This window comes from Anas acuta, chromosome Z (assembly GCF_963932015.1).
Source record: "Anas acuta chromosome Z, bAnaAcu1.1, whole genome shotgun sequence".
Classification (NCBI taxonomy): domain Eukaryota; kingdom Metazoa; phylum Chordata; class Aves; order Anseriformes; family Anatidae; genus Anas; species Anas acuta.
In genome coordinates, this window is record NC_089017.1 from 4,667,528 (window position 1) to 4,683,836 (window position 16,309).

Sequence of the window (16,309 nt, forward strand, 5' to 3'; positions counted from 1 at the left end):
AGACGCCTTCTGCTGCCGATGGCAAATCCTGTCCCAGAAGGAGCAGGTGCTGTTGCCGCTCGGTTGCGCTGCAGTGCCCTGAGTGCCACAGGTGTGGTGCAAGTGGCACGAGCACGGGTATCTGGTGGTAGGGGCACTGCAGGGCTCTGAAGTGGAGCCGGAGCAGTCGTAGGGCTCCTGGGCTCTTGTGGAGGCTGAGCTGGGAGCTGGCCTGGCCCGGGCATTTCCCCGTGGGAGGTTGCTGCCCGTCGTCCACTGGTCTTGGCTGTCGCTGCTCTGGGCCCCATAACTCGGGGAGCTCTCGACCTTGCCAGGGCTCTTCTTCCTCCAAGGCCACCACTTCGGTCTCCAGCTGCCTGCCTCAGCCCCAGCGGTTTCAGACGCTGCAGTCACCTCCGCGCTGGTGTCTCCTTTCTGAGGGACAGCCGCAGCCCGCAGGTGGAAGCTGTTGTCAGAGCACCCGGGCTGTGTGGTGCTGCTGCCCCAGTGGCTGTGTGGGGCTCCTGCGGCCGGTCCCACCAAGTGTCTGCGGTGCTTGTGGTGGTGCTCAGCCCTTGGGCTTGAAGCCAGGAGCACAGGCCTGAGGGGTGGGTAGAGTACAGTGGGCTCTGGTCCCGCCCAGCCATACGGCAGCCCAAAGGGCGTCCTCACAATTTCTCCCAAGGGAGCCGTGTCCATCCTGTGGCCAGAGTTCCTGGTGCAGTGCGTGTGAGCCCTTGGGGCTGCCCAGCCACCCTCCTGCCGGGGCACTGCTCGCTGTGATGGGCGCTCCGGGCCGAGCTGGTCCCCACGGTGCTGCAGCTCCTTGTGCACGAACGTGGCCTCGGGCCCGTGGAAATGGACAGGCTCCGGGTGGGAGCGTGGTGCTGCCGGGCAGACAACGGAGGCCCCGTGCTTCTTCCTCTTCTTCCTCTTGACCTGGTGGTCCGCATGGAGGAGAGGCTTGGGTCTGAGGACGGGGACAGACGGACGCTGCGGTGGCAGGGAGCCAGAACTGGCGCTCTGGGGCAGTGCTTCATGCTCCCCTTCAGGTGACTGCGGCACTGGCCCAGAGGAGCTTTCCAGTTTTTCTTCGCTTGCTGTCTCCATGCAGGCCTTGCTGCACTGCTCAGGCCTCAGCGGCAGCTCTGAGATGTCGACAGGCGCTGCAGTTTGGGGCTGGTTCCCATGGCCGTCCTCAGCCGCCAGTGGTCTCAGGATGACGACAAAGTCGGTTTGGCAGGCCTGGTCTTTCCATAGCACGGTGGTGGTTGGGCTGGGAGGGGCTGGGAGGTCCTCGGAGGAGCCGGGAGGTCGCTGGGACAACTCCACCCAGTGCTGTCGCACCTCATCTGGGTGAAGGAGACTCTCACGCACGATGACCCCCATGTCTGGTGGCTGGATGGAGGAGGAGACCTCAGCCGGTGGTTCTTGAGCTCCGCTGCCCTGCTTCCCAAGCCTGGGGGCTCCGGGGGCTGTCAGACTCTGCAGGCACTGCCTCTTGCGAAGGGGCCTGTCGGCCTCCTCTGCACTGCTGGTTCCGCTCAGGGCAGAGGCCAGAGGTTGGTCTTCTGCAGGGCTGTCAGTGGGATGTGCCTCCTGCCTGGGCGCTGGGTGGCACGGGGCCGCGGGCTCTGCGGGGGCTCCTCCGTGGTGCTCCAGAGAGGCGTTGGTCCAGATCGCAGGGCAGCTCTTGCTCCTGGGGATGCCGTAGCCCCAGCAGGACAGGCTGTCCGGCTCCAGCAGCTCGAGGCACTCCACACTGCCAGGGCTGCAGCGCCGCGACCCCCACAGCCGCTTGGTGCCTGCAAAACAGGGAGGGAGTGTGAGCTGCGCTGGCACGGAGGCAGCGGGGCCACCTGGGGCCCAGCGGGATGGGTGCTCGCTCCTCCAAAGGGGACTCACCAGCATGCGGTGCTGCTGCTCGCCGCCACCATCTCCACTTTCGCCGGCGCAGGCCGTCACCCTGTGGGCACAGGAGCACAGCACAGTGACCAACCTGGGCAGGGACCCGTGGGGCCGCTGCAGACAGCTCCCGGCCCCCCACCGGCATGCCAGCCTCGTGGCCCCCCACCCTCAAGCCCCCTGTACCTGTCGGCGCCGGCCCGTGGCGAGCAGGGAGACCCCGGCCACCAGGAGCAGGAGGCCGGGGACAAGGAAAACGCTGCTGTCGTCAACCATCGCTCACAGCCAGGTACGACCGCACTGGCAGGCGTGGGGTGCTGGCCGCGGCTTTATAGGGACACGGCCCTGAGGTCACTGCCAGCAGCTGGGGATGTCTCTGTGAGGTCACAGCCCCCAGCCCACGCTGCAGCAGGCCGGTGCCCCTGAGCTGCTTGTGGGGAGCTGGGGGGCCGGGATGGCTCCCCCAGGCTCCTCACTCGGGGAAAAAGAAAAAAAAGAAAAAGAAGAAAAAGGAAAAGGAAAAGGGAAAGGGAAAGGGAAAGGGAAAGGGGAAGGGAAAGGGAAAGGGAAAGGGAAAGGGAAAGGGAAAGGGAAAGGGAAAGGGAAAGGGAAAGGGAAAGGAAAAGGAAAAGGAAAAGGAAAAGGAAAAGGAAAAGGAAAAGGAAAAGGAAAAGGAAAAGGAAAAGGAAAAGGAAAAGGAAAGGAAAAGGAAAAGGAAAAGAAAAAAAGGAAAAGGAAAAGGAAAAGAAAAAAAGGAAAAGGAAAAGGAAAAGGAAAAGGAAAAGGAAAAGGAAAAGAAAAAGAAAAAGAAAAAGAAAAAGAAAAAGAAAAAGAAAAAGAAAAAGAAAAAGAAAAAGAAAAAGAAAAAGAAAAAGAAAAAGAAAAAGAAAGAGAAAGAGAAAAAGGATAAAGTAACAGGTGGTCAAATAACATTGTACGTATGAGGTATAGAAAGGCATCAAGAAGTCTGTGAACCTGTAGTACTCAGCCAATGAGGAAACGGCAGGAATCGTGAGTCAGGTAATAGGAAATATAAGGTATGATGAACTTTTACTATGCGCTCCTGCTTGCAGGACCCCAGCCTTTACAATCACAAATAAAATATCTTCACAGAAGATCCTGTCTGAAGAAGATCATTGGGGTTTTTCTCACAATCTGGGGGCTCATCCGCATCTTGTCACCTTCCAGAGAGTTCTTGCCACCGCAGACAGGAAGGTGCGCCCTGCTGAGTTCACCCATTCCACTGGGGAGGGTGGGTTGTCTCGGGATGGCCAACAAAGGACCAGGATGGTTAAACTGAAGAGAGGCTCTGAGCAGCATTAGGGGGTGAGAATGGAGGCACAGCACAGGCACAGGGATAACTGCTGATAACCCGGACCAGGAATTCCATGCACAGACTGAAGACAGACAGACTTCACCATATTGCCTTGGGGTGGGTTCGGGGAGACTCTTGTGCACAGTGTGAATGAGATGCACTGTTAGTGTGAAGCGAGTCTGGAGTCCCAATCAGCGAAAAATAGACATGCAAAAGAGAGTCTCGGGACACTGGGCCCTTAGGTGTACGGTACCCCAAACACGGTGAGGTGAGGTGCTCAGCAGTACACCAAACCTCTGTCCTAATCCTAGGTAAAGGCGTGTGGTACCCTGTGGGTGGTAAAGTCCACAGCAACACATCAGACAGAGATGGGGATTAAGGGTTCTGAGAGTCAGCAGGGTGAGGGCAGAGACCCTGGGATTGTGCCTAAGGACAGTCCTTTGGGGAGAGTGGTAAGGATTTGGAAAAACAACCCAAAGACTAGGGAAAAAGATTAAAAACAAAACAAAACAAAACAACAAATTGTTAGATATTGTGTAATTGTCTGGCCTAAAAAGCTAACAAAAGGATCTCCAGTATTTTGGCCAAAATCCAGGTCTGATGAAAATTCAGGCTTTAAATTTATATCTAAACAGTAAGGCTTCTTCTTCTTCAGAGGAATCAAGCTATGCTCCTTCTAATCCTAATACTGCACTGGAGGCAGCAGCAGATGCTCAAGGAAGGGAGACAGGGACTGCAATTGGCACTGACCATGCAGAAGGAGCTCACTGTAGGATCTGGAAGAATTAGAACCTTGTAGAAGAGATACTGAGAATTGTGCCTTCCCTGATACTAACAACGCTAACACCAAATGTGTACCCTCTTAGGGAGGTTTGAGTGGGACGAGGACAAATAGGTTATGTGAACTACCCCTTACCAGCAGAGAGGTTAGGAGTCTTAAGAAGGTTTTGTTTTAAGAAACAGTCTTTAATTGAGGACCCTGTAGGACCAGCATAACAGTCAAATCCGTTCCTTAGGCCTGATTTGTATTCTGGGGGCAGGAGGACATGTCAGTCTTTGGTACGTTATTCACTGGAGAAGAATGTTTAGGAGGGGATTGAATTGGGTGGCAGCTATGCAAGAATGGGAAAAAAACTATCACACACACACACTGGATTGAGACTAATTCTGGTGGAGCAGAAATATCCTTATTCAACTGGGATAATAACAACCCACAGCACAAAAATCATATGAGAGACTTGGGGTCAGAATGAGAAAGTACTCGGGGATGAATCCTGAGGACCCGGTAGCCCAAGGGCTCTTTAAAGTTCATTTTGTGATTAAAGCCTGGCCAGATACACAGAAAATGCTCCAGAAGGTGGGAGGATGGAGGGAACAGTGTAGGTAGTATGGAGGTGTATGCCAGGAGGGGAGATGAGAAGGAAAAGCAGAGAGCAAAACTAAGGGTATTCACAGCGTACCAGGTAGAGGGTTGGAGACAGAGGGGCTTTCAGGGGGAGTTGGGCCCAGGATGGAAAGGCGAGGAAGAGAGATAAAGGAAGGGCAGGCAAGGAAAGCTGCCTGTGTTGCAGCCTAAATTCTAGCAGAGACAGGCTTTGAGAAGATGTTTTGAGTGTAGCCTGGCCAGTCACCTCAAATAGGAATATCTGGAGTGGAAGAAGGAGGAGAGATTGGGAATAGGGGAGTCAGGGCTTCTCAGAAAGCCAGTTCCCTGATAAAAGAAAAAGTGTACCTCAAGGGTTCCTCAGGTGTTCCTCAGTGGGGATCACTCTACAATTACCGTCACGGGCAAAACAGACTTAGCATAGGAGGAGTATTAAAATGTATTACTTCTTGCTGACAGGCTGGAGCGGTGAGAAAGACAGAAAGAAGCTGGGGCCACCTTTCCCCATCCACTCTCTTCCACCTCTCCCCTGCCCTGAGTGGCATGGGGGGGCTGGGAGTGGGGTCTGCAGTCAGGCCATGGTGCTTCGTTTCCACCGCTCCTTCATGGATGCTCTCTCCCTTGCTCTGACGTGGGGTTCCTCCTGAGGGGTGCCGACCTTCCTGGGCTGGCCCTGTGTGGGTTTCTCCATGGGCAGTGTCTCTTTGGGAGCTGCTCCAGGTGTGGGTCTGCGCCGTGGGGTCTATGCATCAAGAGCCAGTTGGTCTAGCTCCTGATCACCCCGATCACCTGCTCCTGCATGGGCTCCTCTCCACGGGCTGCAGCATGGAGAGATCTCCATCTGCTCTGCTGTGGTGCCCCATGGGCTGCTGAGGGCACAGCCTGCTCCACCAGGGGCCTCTCTGTGGGATGTGGTAGGGCTTCGGCACCAGCGCCCTGGAGCGCTTCCTCCCCATTGTTCTGCACTGAGCTTGGTGTCTGCAGGGACAGTATCAGGGCTTAAGTTAACTAATGAAACCCTAAATGTGATAGGGGTAGAAGGGACTGGGATAACAGTGCTACTTTTGGGGGACACCACGCCGAGACTAGGGAGAGAATGATCACTGGGCAATTATAGCATGCACCCAAGGCACAGACTAACTGTTTGGGATACAGAATTTAATAATGAAATTGGGCTTTCGAATAGTAAATTGTTAGACTGGAATAATGGTGTTATTAATGGGGTGATCTCAGACCCTGAGAGCAAAGATATATTTGCCTTTGAGTGGAAAGACCCTGAAATGGGGTGGAAGCAACCATGCAGACAGACAATTTTAGCTCAGGGGTTTACAGGGCAACTGATTTTTTTTTTGGGGGGGGGCAAGTTCTAGAACAGATTTGGGAGCAGTTCAAACCTCTGGACGAGGTCTTACTTTTACAATATGTGGAGGATATTTTATTCTCAGAACAGGAAAAAGGAGTTCTGAAGGAAGCCACTAACAAGCTAGTGAACTTTCTGGCAAAACAGGACTTGAAAGTATTGGAAAATAAGTTAAAATTAATAGAAAGAGAAGTCAAGCATTTAGGGCATCTAGGGTCTGAGGGAGAACAAAGAATAAATCCAGAGAGGATTCAGGGAATTGTTGAACTACCCCTACCCTACTACCCTACTATGGAATACATACCCTACTACCCTACTACCCTACTACCCTACTACCCTACTACCCTACTATGTTATTTAGCATACAGCTAAATAAAAACATCATACGATGGGTGAGCAATTGGCTAACGGGCAGGGCCCAAAGGGTTATGGTGAATGGGGCTGCGTCAGGCTGGCGGGCGGTCACCAGTGGGGTCCCTCAAGGCTCCATTTTAGGGCCGGTACTTTTCAATATTTTTATAAACGATCTGGATGTAGGAATAGAAGGCATTTTGAGCAAGTTTGCTGATGACACCAAACTTGGAGGAGTTGTGGACTCGAATGAGGGTGGAAAGGCCTTGCAGAGGGATCTGGATAGGTTGGAGAGCTGGGCGATCGCCAACCACATGAAGTTCAATAAGAGCAAGTGCCGGGTCCTGCACCTGGGACGGGGAAACCCTGGCTGCACGTACAGACTGGGCGATGAGACGCTGGAGAGCAGCCTAGAAGAGAGGGATCTGGGGGTCGTGGTAGACAACAAGTTGAATATGAGCCGGCAGTGTGCCCTGGCAGCCAGGAGGGCCAACCGTGTCCTGGGGTGCATCAAGCACGGCATCGCTAGTAGGTCGAGGGAGGTGATTGTCCCGCTCTACTCTGTGCTGGTGCGGCCTCACCTCGAGTACTGTGTGCAGTTCTGGGCACCACAGTATAAACAGGACATGAAACTGTTGGAGAGTGTCCAGAGGAGGGCTACGAAGATGGTGAAAGGCCTGGAGGGGAAGACGTACGAGGAACGGCTGAGGGCACTGGGCCTGTTCAGCCTGGAGAAGAGGAGGCTGAGGGGAGACCTCATCGCAGTCTACAACTTCCTCGTAAGGGGGTGTCGAGAGGCAGGAGACCTTTTCTCCATTAACACCAGCGACAGGACCCGCGGGAACGGAGTTAAGCTGAGGCAGGGGAAGTTTAGGCTGGACATCAGGAAGGGGTTCTTCACAGAGAGAGTGGTTGCACACTGGAACAGGCTCCCCAGGGAAGTGGTCACTGCACCGAGCCTGACTGAATTCAAGAAGAGATTGGACTGTGCACTTAGTCACATGGTCTGAACTTGGGTAGACCTGTGCGGTGTCAAGAGTTGGACTTGATGATCCTTAAGGGTCCCTTCCAACTCAGGATATTCTATGATTCTATGATTCTATGATTCTACCCAGAACTAAAAAGAAGTAAAAAGATTTAAGAGAAAGAGGTTTTTAAGGAATTAGGAATGACGAAGTCCAAAGGAAAATAGATAACCCTGGTGGGAGAGAAATGCTGAATAAAGTGCTAATGAGGCAAATATTAGCTGTTTGACATCAAGAAGGTAATTGGGCAATTCAAGCAATGTGTGACAATATTTCCATAAATGGAAATATTTATGTGTAGGAATACACATACTCTGGCTGAACGAGTATGCAGGAGTTGTGTAGTATGTCAAAAGGTAAATAGGAAGATTATCAGCAGTCAGCCCAAAGGAGGGAAAGAACCAGGAATTCAATGCTTCCAAAATGTACAGGGAGATTTTACTGAACTCCTTAGAGTAGGTAGATTTAAATACTTATTATTCTTGGACGATCATTTGTCAGGGGAGGTGGAAGCTTTCCCTTCAGTATCTGCTACTGCGAACATTGTAATACTGCAAACTAAAGTAATTCTGGAACAAAGAATTCCCAGGAATGGAATTGTTGAAAATATTGACTCTGAACAAGGAAATCACTTTATTTCAGAAATATTTCAAGGGCTAATGCAGACACAAGGAATTAAGCAGAAGATTCACACCCCTTGGTATCCTTCCTCCTCTGGAAGGGTGGAGTGGATCAGACAGTCAAGAAGCAGTTGACTAAGTTCTGGAAACTCGGCTTCCCCAGATGAAGTGCTTACCTTTGGCACTTCTCTGAATTCAAACTGCTCCAAGAAAAGATGTGGGAGTTTCACCATATGAAATATTATATGGATTGCTGTACCTGGACAAAGGGAATGAATTACCTCAATTTGAGACAAAAGCTGCTTTTATTCAAAACTACATCCTCGTGTTTGTGAGAAAACTCTCAATATTTTTTCTCAGACAGGATCTTCTGTGAAGCTATTTTATTCACGATTGCAATGGTGGGCGTTCTGCAAGCAGGAGCACGCAGTAAATATTTATCATAACCTTATATTTCCTATTACACAACACTTGATTCCTCCCCTGTTTCCTCATTGGCTTAGTACTACAGGTTCATAAATATCTCAATGCCTTTCCATACCACATATGTACAGTTTAATTTGACCAACCATTAATTTCTCCTTTTCCTTTTTTTTTTTTTTTTTTTTTTTCCCCTTCTTCTCTCATGAATAGAAGGCTTGCAATTTTTATTTGTGCTGATTTCATACGGCTAACTCTGTTTTCCTTAGCTATTCTCCTTATTTTGGGACAGTGGGACCTTCCCCTTCTCTGCTTAACATACTCCGCACTGCTGTGCCGCACAGTTACTTTTGAATACGCAAGGTTAGTGGAACTTAGCACTGCAAAAATACCTTCTATTGCAAGAACACAACTTTGTTTCTCACAATTCCCCCCCCTTCTTTTCTTATTCCTGTTGTTGTTTTTGCACCTCTTCCCATACGCCACTCCTGAGTTTTTCTAACATTAAGGCACGATATTCTTCTTCAAATACAATTCTTCTTTGGATGTCATGGGGAAAGACAGATACACAATGCCATTATTATTATAATACCAACAAATAGTTGTTTGAGCCAATTAACCACAAAGTTAGTTTCTCCCGACTGTTTCTAAATACCCAGGAAGTGTCATTGGACTGTGCACTTAGTCACACGGTCTGGGTGCCCCACGAACGTGCGGTACGCGGCGGGGGAAGAGGAGGCGCTGCGGTATCGCTGCGTTTAGGCGGGATTCTGACTTAGAGGCATTCAGTCATAAGCCCACAGGTGGTAGCCTCGCTCCAGTGGCTCCTCAGCCAAGCACACGCACCAAATGTCTGAACCTGCGGTTCCTCTCGTTCTGAGCAGGATTACTAGCGCAACAACACATCATCAGTAGGGTAAAACTAACCTGTCTCACGGCGGTCTAAACCCAGCTCACGTTCCCTATTAGTGGGTGAACAATCCAACGCTTGGTGAATTCTGCTTCACAATGATAGGAAGAGCCGACATCGAAGGATCAAAAAGCGATGTCGCTATGAACGCTTGGCCGCCACAAGCCAGTTATCTCTGTGGTAACTTTTCTGACACCTCCTGCTTAAAACCCAAAAAGCCAGAAGGATCGCGAGGCCCCGCTTTCACAGTCTGTATTCGTACTGAAAATCAAGATCAAGCGAGCTTTTGCCCTTCTGCTCCACGGAAGGTTTCTGGCCTCCCTGAGCTCGCCTTAGGACACCTGCGTTACGCTTTGACAGCTGTACCGCCCCAGTCAAACTCCCCACCTGACGCTGTCCCCGGAGCGGGTCGTGCCCGGCGCGCGCCGGGCGCTTGGCGCCAGAAGCGAGAGCCCCTCGGGGCTCGCCCCCCCGCCTCACCGGGTAAGTGAAAAAACGATCAGAGTAGTGGTATTTCACCGCTGGCCGGAGCCGCGGCGCGGGTCGCGCGACCGCGGGGCATCCCACTTATCCTACACCTCTCATGTCTCTTCACAGCGCCAGACTAGAGTCAAGCTCAACAGGGTCTTCTTTCCCCGCTGATTCCGCCAAGCCCGTTCCCTTGACTGTAGTTTCGCTGGACGGTAGGTAGGGACAGTGGGAATCTCGTTCATCCATTCATGCGCATCACTAATTAGATGACGAGGCATTTGGCTACCTTAAGAGAGTCATAGTTACTCCCGCCGTTTACCCTCAGGAGCAAACTGCTCCAACCTGGCTCCCCCATGGGCAGCAGCTCCTGCCAGATCACCTGCTCCTGCGTGGGCTCCTCTCCACGGGCTACAGGTCTGGCCTGGGATCTGCTCTGGCAGGGGTCTTCCACAGGCGGCAGCCTCCGTCGGTGCAGGGCCACCTGCTCCACCGTGGTCTCCTCCACGGGCTGCAGCGTGGAACCCTGCTCCACCGTGGTACTCCATGGGCTGCAGGGGGACATCCTGCTTCACCATGGTCCTCACCACAGGCCACAGGGCACTTCTGCTCCGGCAACTGGAGCTGCCCCTCCTTCTACACTGACCTTGATGCCGTTCTTCACTCCCTTCACTCTCCCAGCTGCTGTGTGTCGCAGCGTTTTTTTTTCCTGTCTTAAATATGCTCTCACAGAGGCGCAAAACAACATCGCTTATTGGCTCAGATCTGGAAAACAACGGGGCCCTTCCCAAACATGGGGCAGGTTCTAGATCTTTCTCACAGAATCCACCCCTATGGCCCCCTGCTACCAAAACCTTGCCACGTAAACCCACTACAGGCCTCTGAGCACTGCTGCCATGCAGGCCACAGGAGAGGCAGGGCCAGCGCCCATGGAGCTTGTGATTCTCACAAGTTCCAATACTGGAAATAAATCCAATTCTTTGTATTCAGATGTGTTTTCTGGGAGCCTTCCTGCATTGTGTGTGTTGGGGATGAAGAGGGAGGATGGGCACAGAGAGACCAGGCAAGGTGTGCTGTCCCACCAGAGGACAACTGGCTTGGACGGGGAAGGGAATAAAACAGGGCTTAGCAGAGGAGAGCCTCAGGGAACAGTGGTGAAGCTGGGGGTGAGGCAGATGTCTCATCTGAAGGGCATCTGCACCTCTGCATGCAGTACGGGCAACAACCAGGAGGAGCTGGAAGTGACTGTGCGACAGGCTAACTACGGCCTAATTGCCATAACTGTGATACACGGAGTCATAATTTCTGTCAATTAATTGATTGGTATAGAACAATGGAAAACACTGAGTGTACTGTTAATATAACCCAATGATTAGTGAATTATAAAACTTGTTGCTTAATGCTATATGATAATCACATTATTAGTGTAGTTTTAGGAGTTAATGAGACATGGGAAAAAATATGTATAGGTGCACTCGGGTTTCTTATGAATATAGAAATGCAATATTCTATGTATTTAGAAAAACCAACAGATGCAGTGTGCATGTTGGTAGAGCATAGAGTCCCCACGCACCCAGTGCTGTTTACTTGTCTTTTATAAATACTGCTAAATTCAGATTGAGTTGTATCCTCATTTATAACAATTCGGTGATGCCGACATGATCTTCTTGGACCTTCTTTGGATCTGCAACCGGTTAAGGGAGGCACCCCACATAGTGGCCCTTGTCGATAGTGGTGCTGGAGTCCAATAAGATTCTGAACGTAAGAGGAAAGTAAAGAACCAAGAGCACTCCCTCCATGACCTGTAATTCTGCTCACAAAGACCTGAATGAAGAGGATCTGTGAGTATACCTTTCGGTTGGGTGGGATTTGGCTTTGTGACTGTGTGTAAGGGTGTGACTGAGATGGAACTTGGTTCCGAAGTGAGTGCAGAGGTCTGCGTGCAGAGAGACCAGGGATGCTTAATATGTCAAAAGATAAATAAGAAAGGGATTAGACAAGCACCTGCTGGAGGAAGAAGAGCTGTATACCAACCACTTGATAAAATACAGGTGGACTTCACTGAATTGCCAAAAGCGAGATGATATAAATATCTGTTGGTAATTGTGGATCAACTAACACATTGGGTAGAGGCTTATCCAGTGGTGTGAGCCATCACCACAGTCATACCTAAAAATCTATTGGAGAATGTTATTCCTCGCTTTAGTTTAATTGGAAGCATTGATTCCGATCAGGAGACACACTTTACCTCAAAGGTTTTGAAGGCTTTAACTATGGCTCTGGGCATTAAATGGGAATATCATACGCCATGGCATCCTCAAAGTTCTGGGCGGGTAGAGAATGAATCAGACAATTAAACACCAATTGGCCAAATTGATGATGAAGACTCAATTATCATGGGTAAAACGTTTACCATTAGCACTGTTAAACATGAGGAGACTGGAGTATCACCTTGCAAAATGCTTCACGGTATTCCATATTCCCAAGGAATGCCCTTAGATCATTCTTTGACAGAAGACTATGAGACCCAGAAGTATGAGATAAGATAGTATATGTTATGTCCAAAAAATCTAAACTTCCCTGGTCCCAAAAACCCAAAACCCTGTTTAGATAGAGGTATTATTTTGTGGGTATAAATTAAATTTAAATAATAGATGGGAGATAGACCCAGAGGATTGGTTATCCACCTTGAATCAAGCCCACACCAACTTGTGAAAAAAAGTTGAGCACTGGGTGTGTGAGCCCGGACCAGTTCCTAAGAAGCATAAGGGAGAGGGCAAGACTGGAGAAGGGACCAGTACTGCTGCTCAAGAAGGTTTACCAAGGGCTGCAACCCCTTAGGGTAATAGCCGCCAGGTAACATGGCCTTTACCGGACCTCTCCTAATTACATGCATAATTCTATTGGTCCAGGGGCATTCTCAGAACTGTAGTGAATGCATTGTTAACAACCAAAGAGGGCGAATTCAGGAACAAATACTAGTATATCATACTATCTATGCCTGTAATGGGAAGAATTAAACCCATGCTATGTGAACCAAACAGAGTATGCTCAGTGTAATGAAAGTAATAAGATAACATGCTACAATCCCAAAGAGGTCCCCTATCAATGGTAAGAACTAATAATGAAAGGAGAAGGTTAATTGGGCAAAGTCGCATCACCACAAATCTTCGTAAGCCATTGTCAATCAAATTTTGGGTGTGTGCTGCTGCTAGTGACAATTATTATACCCCCTGTGGAACAATGAATTGGGTGAAGTATTATAGTGAACAAGAGAAATATACATGTCCAAACAATAAACAAGGTTGGCAAAGTGTTATGCTTGGGATAACCTAGAAGTAGACAAAAGTTATTATTGTAGGGGTGTGGATTGGCTGGGGCACATGGCAAAAGGAACCTACTTTGTGCACCGGATTAAAGGCCTATCTTAAAAAAAATGAGAAATAAAGAGAGAATGAAGTTTAAAAAAAATGTAATTCAGTGAACCTTACTATTTATAATCTAGGTGAGTTAAAGCAGAGGAAAGATACCCAATATGGAACTGCAGTTTGGGGGCAGGGAACAGATCCTGGGGCTATCCCAGATATAAGGGTTATCAAAAGAGCTGGGGAATCTGCCACAAAGTGATTATTGTTCCAGTCATTTTACCATGAAATCGAAACAGGAGCTAAGTATGAGATTCCAACCATTGCTAAAAACCTGTTTACAAATCTTGCAGAGAACATTGCAGAGGCATTTAATGTAACAAACTGTTTTGTCTGTGGAAGAACAAATCAAGGGGAACGCTGCCCTTGGGAGTCAATGGAAGCAAATATTTTGAACCCAGAAATTTGGAAGCCGGCAGAGGGTAATAGAAAGGCACAATGGATGTTACAAACAAGCATAATAGTGCAAACATGCTGGCAAAACCAGAATAGGAAACAATCGGTGGGTGATTTAGTCTGTGAGGGAGGATATGAAAGGAATGAGACAACATCAAATTGGACTTCATGGGGAAGTCCTCAAGGAATGCTGGGAAACCTGAAAAATTGGACAAACGGTAGCCAAATACCACTTTGGTGGCCAGCGCACGATGGGTTATTATTGGATCTGTGGAAAGACAGCATATACTAAATTGCCTAAAAATTGGGCAGGATCAAGTGTATCGGGAACAATTAGGCCCAGTTTCTTCTTATTACCCATTACCTGAGGAGAAAGACTGGGAGTACCTGTCTACACTACCAGAAGAATTGAGAAGGACATGACTAAGTTTGCAAATAGGGAATTAGGAAAAAATGAATGGCCCCCAGAAAGGACAATAGCATATGATGACTCACCCACCTGCGCTGAGGACGGATCTTGGGGCTATCATACCCCTATATATATGCTCAACAGAATTATCAGGCTACAAGCAGTTGTAGAAATAACAGTGAATAAGATGGGAGATACTCTACGTTTATTAGCTAAGGAAAATACGAAGCTGTGAACTGCAATATATCAGAACCGTTTAGCATTAGACTATTTATTAGCAAAAGAAGGAGGGGTCTGTGGTAAATTTAACCTTACTAATTGTTGCATAGAAATAGATAATGAGGGAAAAGCAGTGTATGAGCTGGTAAGGCAGATGAAAAAGATTGCACATGTACCTATACAGACTTGGAATGGAGTTAATATGGGTAAGATACGGCAGTCAAAACTTGGAGGCGAGTGGTGGAAAAGTCTGAGGATCATAACTGGAGGGTTGTTCTTAGGGCTACTAATAATCCCGTGCTTGATTCCCTGTATTACACTCCTTGTACAGAGAATAATCCAGGGAATGCAATTGACCACAATCCCGGTGGAAAGTCATCAAGAAAATAAGGTTCCTCTTATGGTTGTGAAGGTCCATAATCAGACCCCCAAACCAACAGAGATTCAATTGGCCTTGGCCAAATTTGAAGCCAAAACACGAATTAATGACATTCAAAAGAAAATGAGGGATTGTGATACATGCAGTAATAATTTGTGTCAATTAAATGATTGGTATAGAACAATGAAAAACACTGAGTAGACAGTTAATATAACCTAACGAGTAGTGAATTGTAAAACTTGTTGCTTAATGCTATATGATAATCGCATTATTAATGTAGTTTTGAGTTAATGAAATGTGGGAAAAAAGGCCTTACATAAGTCAGTGCCAATCATATTTTGTTACTTTTGCGAGCATTGTGGTTTGAGATAAGGGGGCAGAGCCTGCACGGAAGAAAGGAAGTCAGAGCCTTGGGGGCTGTGACCCTGGCCCCGAGCGAGGAGCCTGGGGGAGCCATCCCGGCCCCCCAGCTCCCCACAAGCAGCTCGGGGGCACCGGCCTGCTGCAGCGTGGGCTGGGGGCTGTGACCTCACAGAGACATCCCCAGCTGCTGGCAGTGACCTCAGGGCCGTGTCCCTATAAAGCTGCGGCCAGCACCCCACGCCTGCCAGTGCGGTCGTACCTGGCTGTGAGCGATGGTTGACGACAGCAGCGTTTTCCTTGTCCCCGGCCTCCTGCTCCTGGTGGCCGGGGTCTCCCTGCTCGCCACGGGCCGGCGCCGACAGGTACAGGGGGCTTGAGGGTGGGGGGCCACGAGGCTGGCATGCCGGTGGGGGGCCGGGAGCTGTCTGCAGCGGCCCCACGGGTCCCTGCCCAGGTTGGTCACTGTGCTGTGCTCCTGTGCCCACAGGGTGACGGCCTGCGCCGGCGAAAGTGGGGATGGCGGCGGCGAGCAGCAGCACCACATCCTGGTGAGTCCCCTTTGGAGGAGCGAGCACCCATCCCGCAGGGCACCAGGTGGCCCCGCTGCCTCCGTGCCAGCGCAGCTCACACTCCCTCCCTGTTTTGCAGGCACCAAGCGGCTGTGGGGGTCACGGCGCTGCAGCCCTGGCAGTGTGGAGTGCCTCGAGCTGCTGGAGCCGGACAGCCTGTCCTGCTGGGGCTACGGCATCCCCAGGAGCAAGAGCTGCCCTGCGATCTGGACCAACGCCTCTCTGGAGCACCATGGAGGAGCCCCCACAGAGCCCACGGCCCCGTGCCACCCAGCGCCCAGGCAGGAGGCACATCCCACTGACAGCCCTGCAGAAGACCAACCTCTGGCCTCTGCCCTGAGCGGAACCAGCAGTGCAGAGGAGGCTGACAGGCCCCTTTGCAAGAGGCAGTGCCTGCAGAGTCTGACAGCCCCCGGAGCCCCCAGGCTTGGGAAGCAGGGCAGCGGAGCTCAAGAGCCACCGGCTGAGGTCTCCTCCTGCATCCAGCCACCAGACATGGGGGTGATCGTGCGTGAGAGTCTCCTTCACCCAGATGAGGTGCGACAGCACTGGGTGGAGTTGTCCCAGCGACCTCCCGGCTCCTCCGAGGACCTCCCAGCCCCTCCCAGCCCAACCACCACAGTGCTACGGAAAGACCAGGCCAGCCAAACCGACTTTGTCGTCATCCTGAGACCACTGGCGGCTGAGGACGGCCATGGGAACCAGCCCCAAACTGCAGCGCCTGTCGACATCTCAGAGCTGCAGCCGAGGCCTGAGCAGTGCAGCAAGGCCTGCATGGAGACAGCAAGCGAGGAAAAACGGGAAAGCTCCTC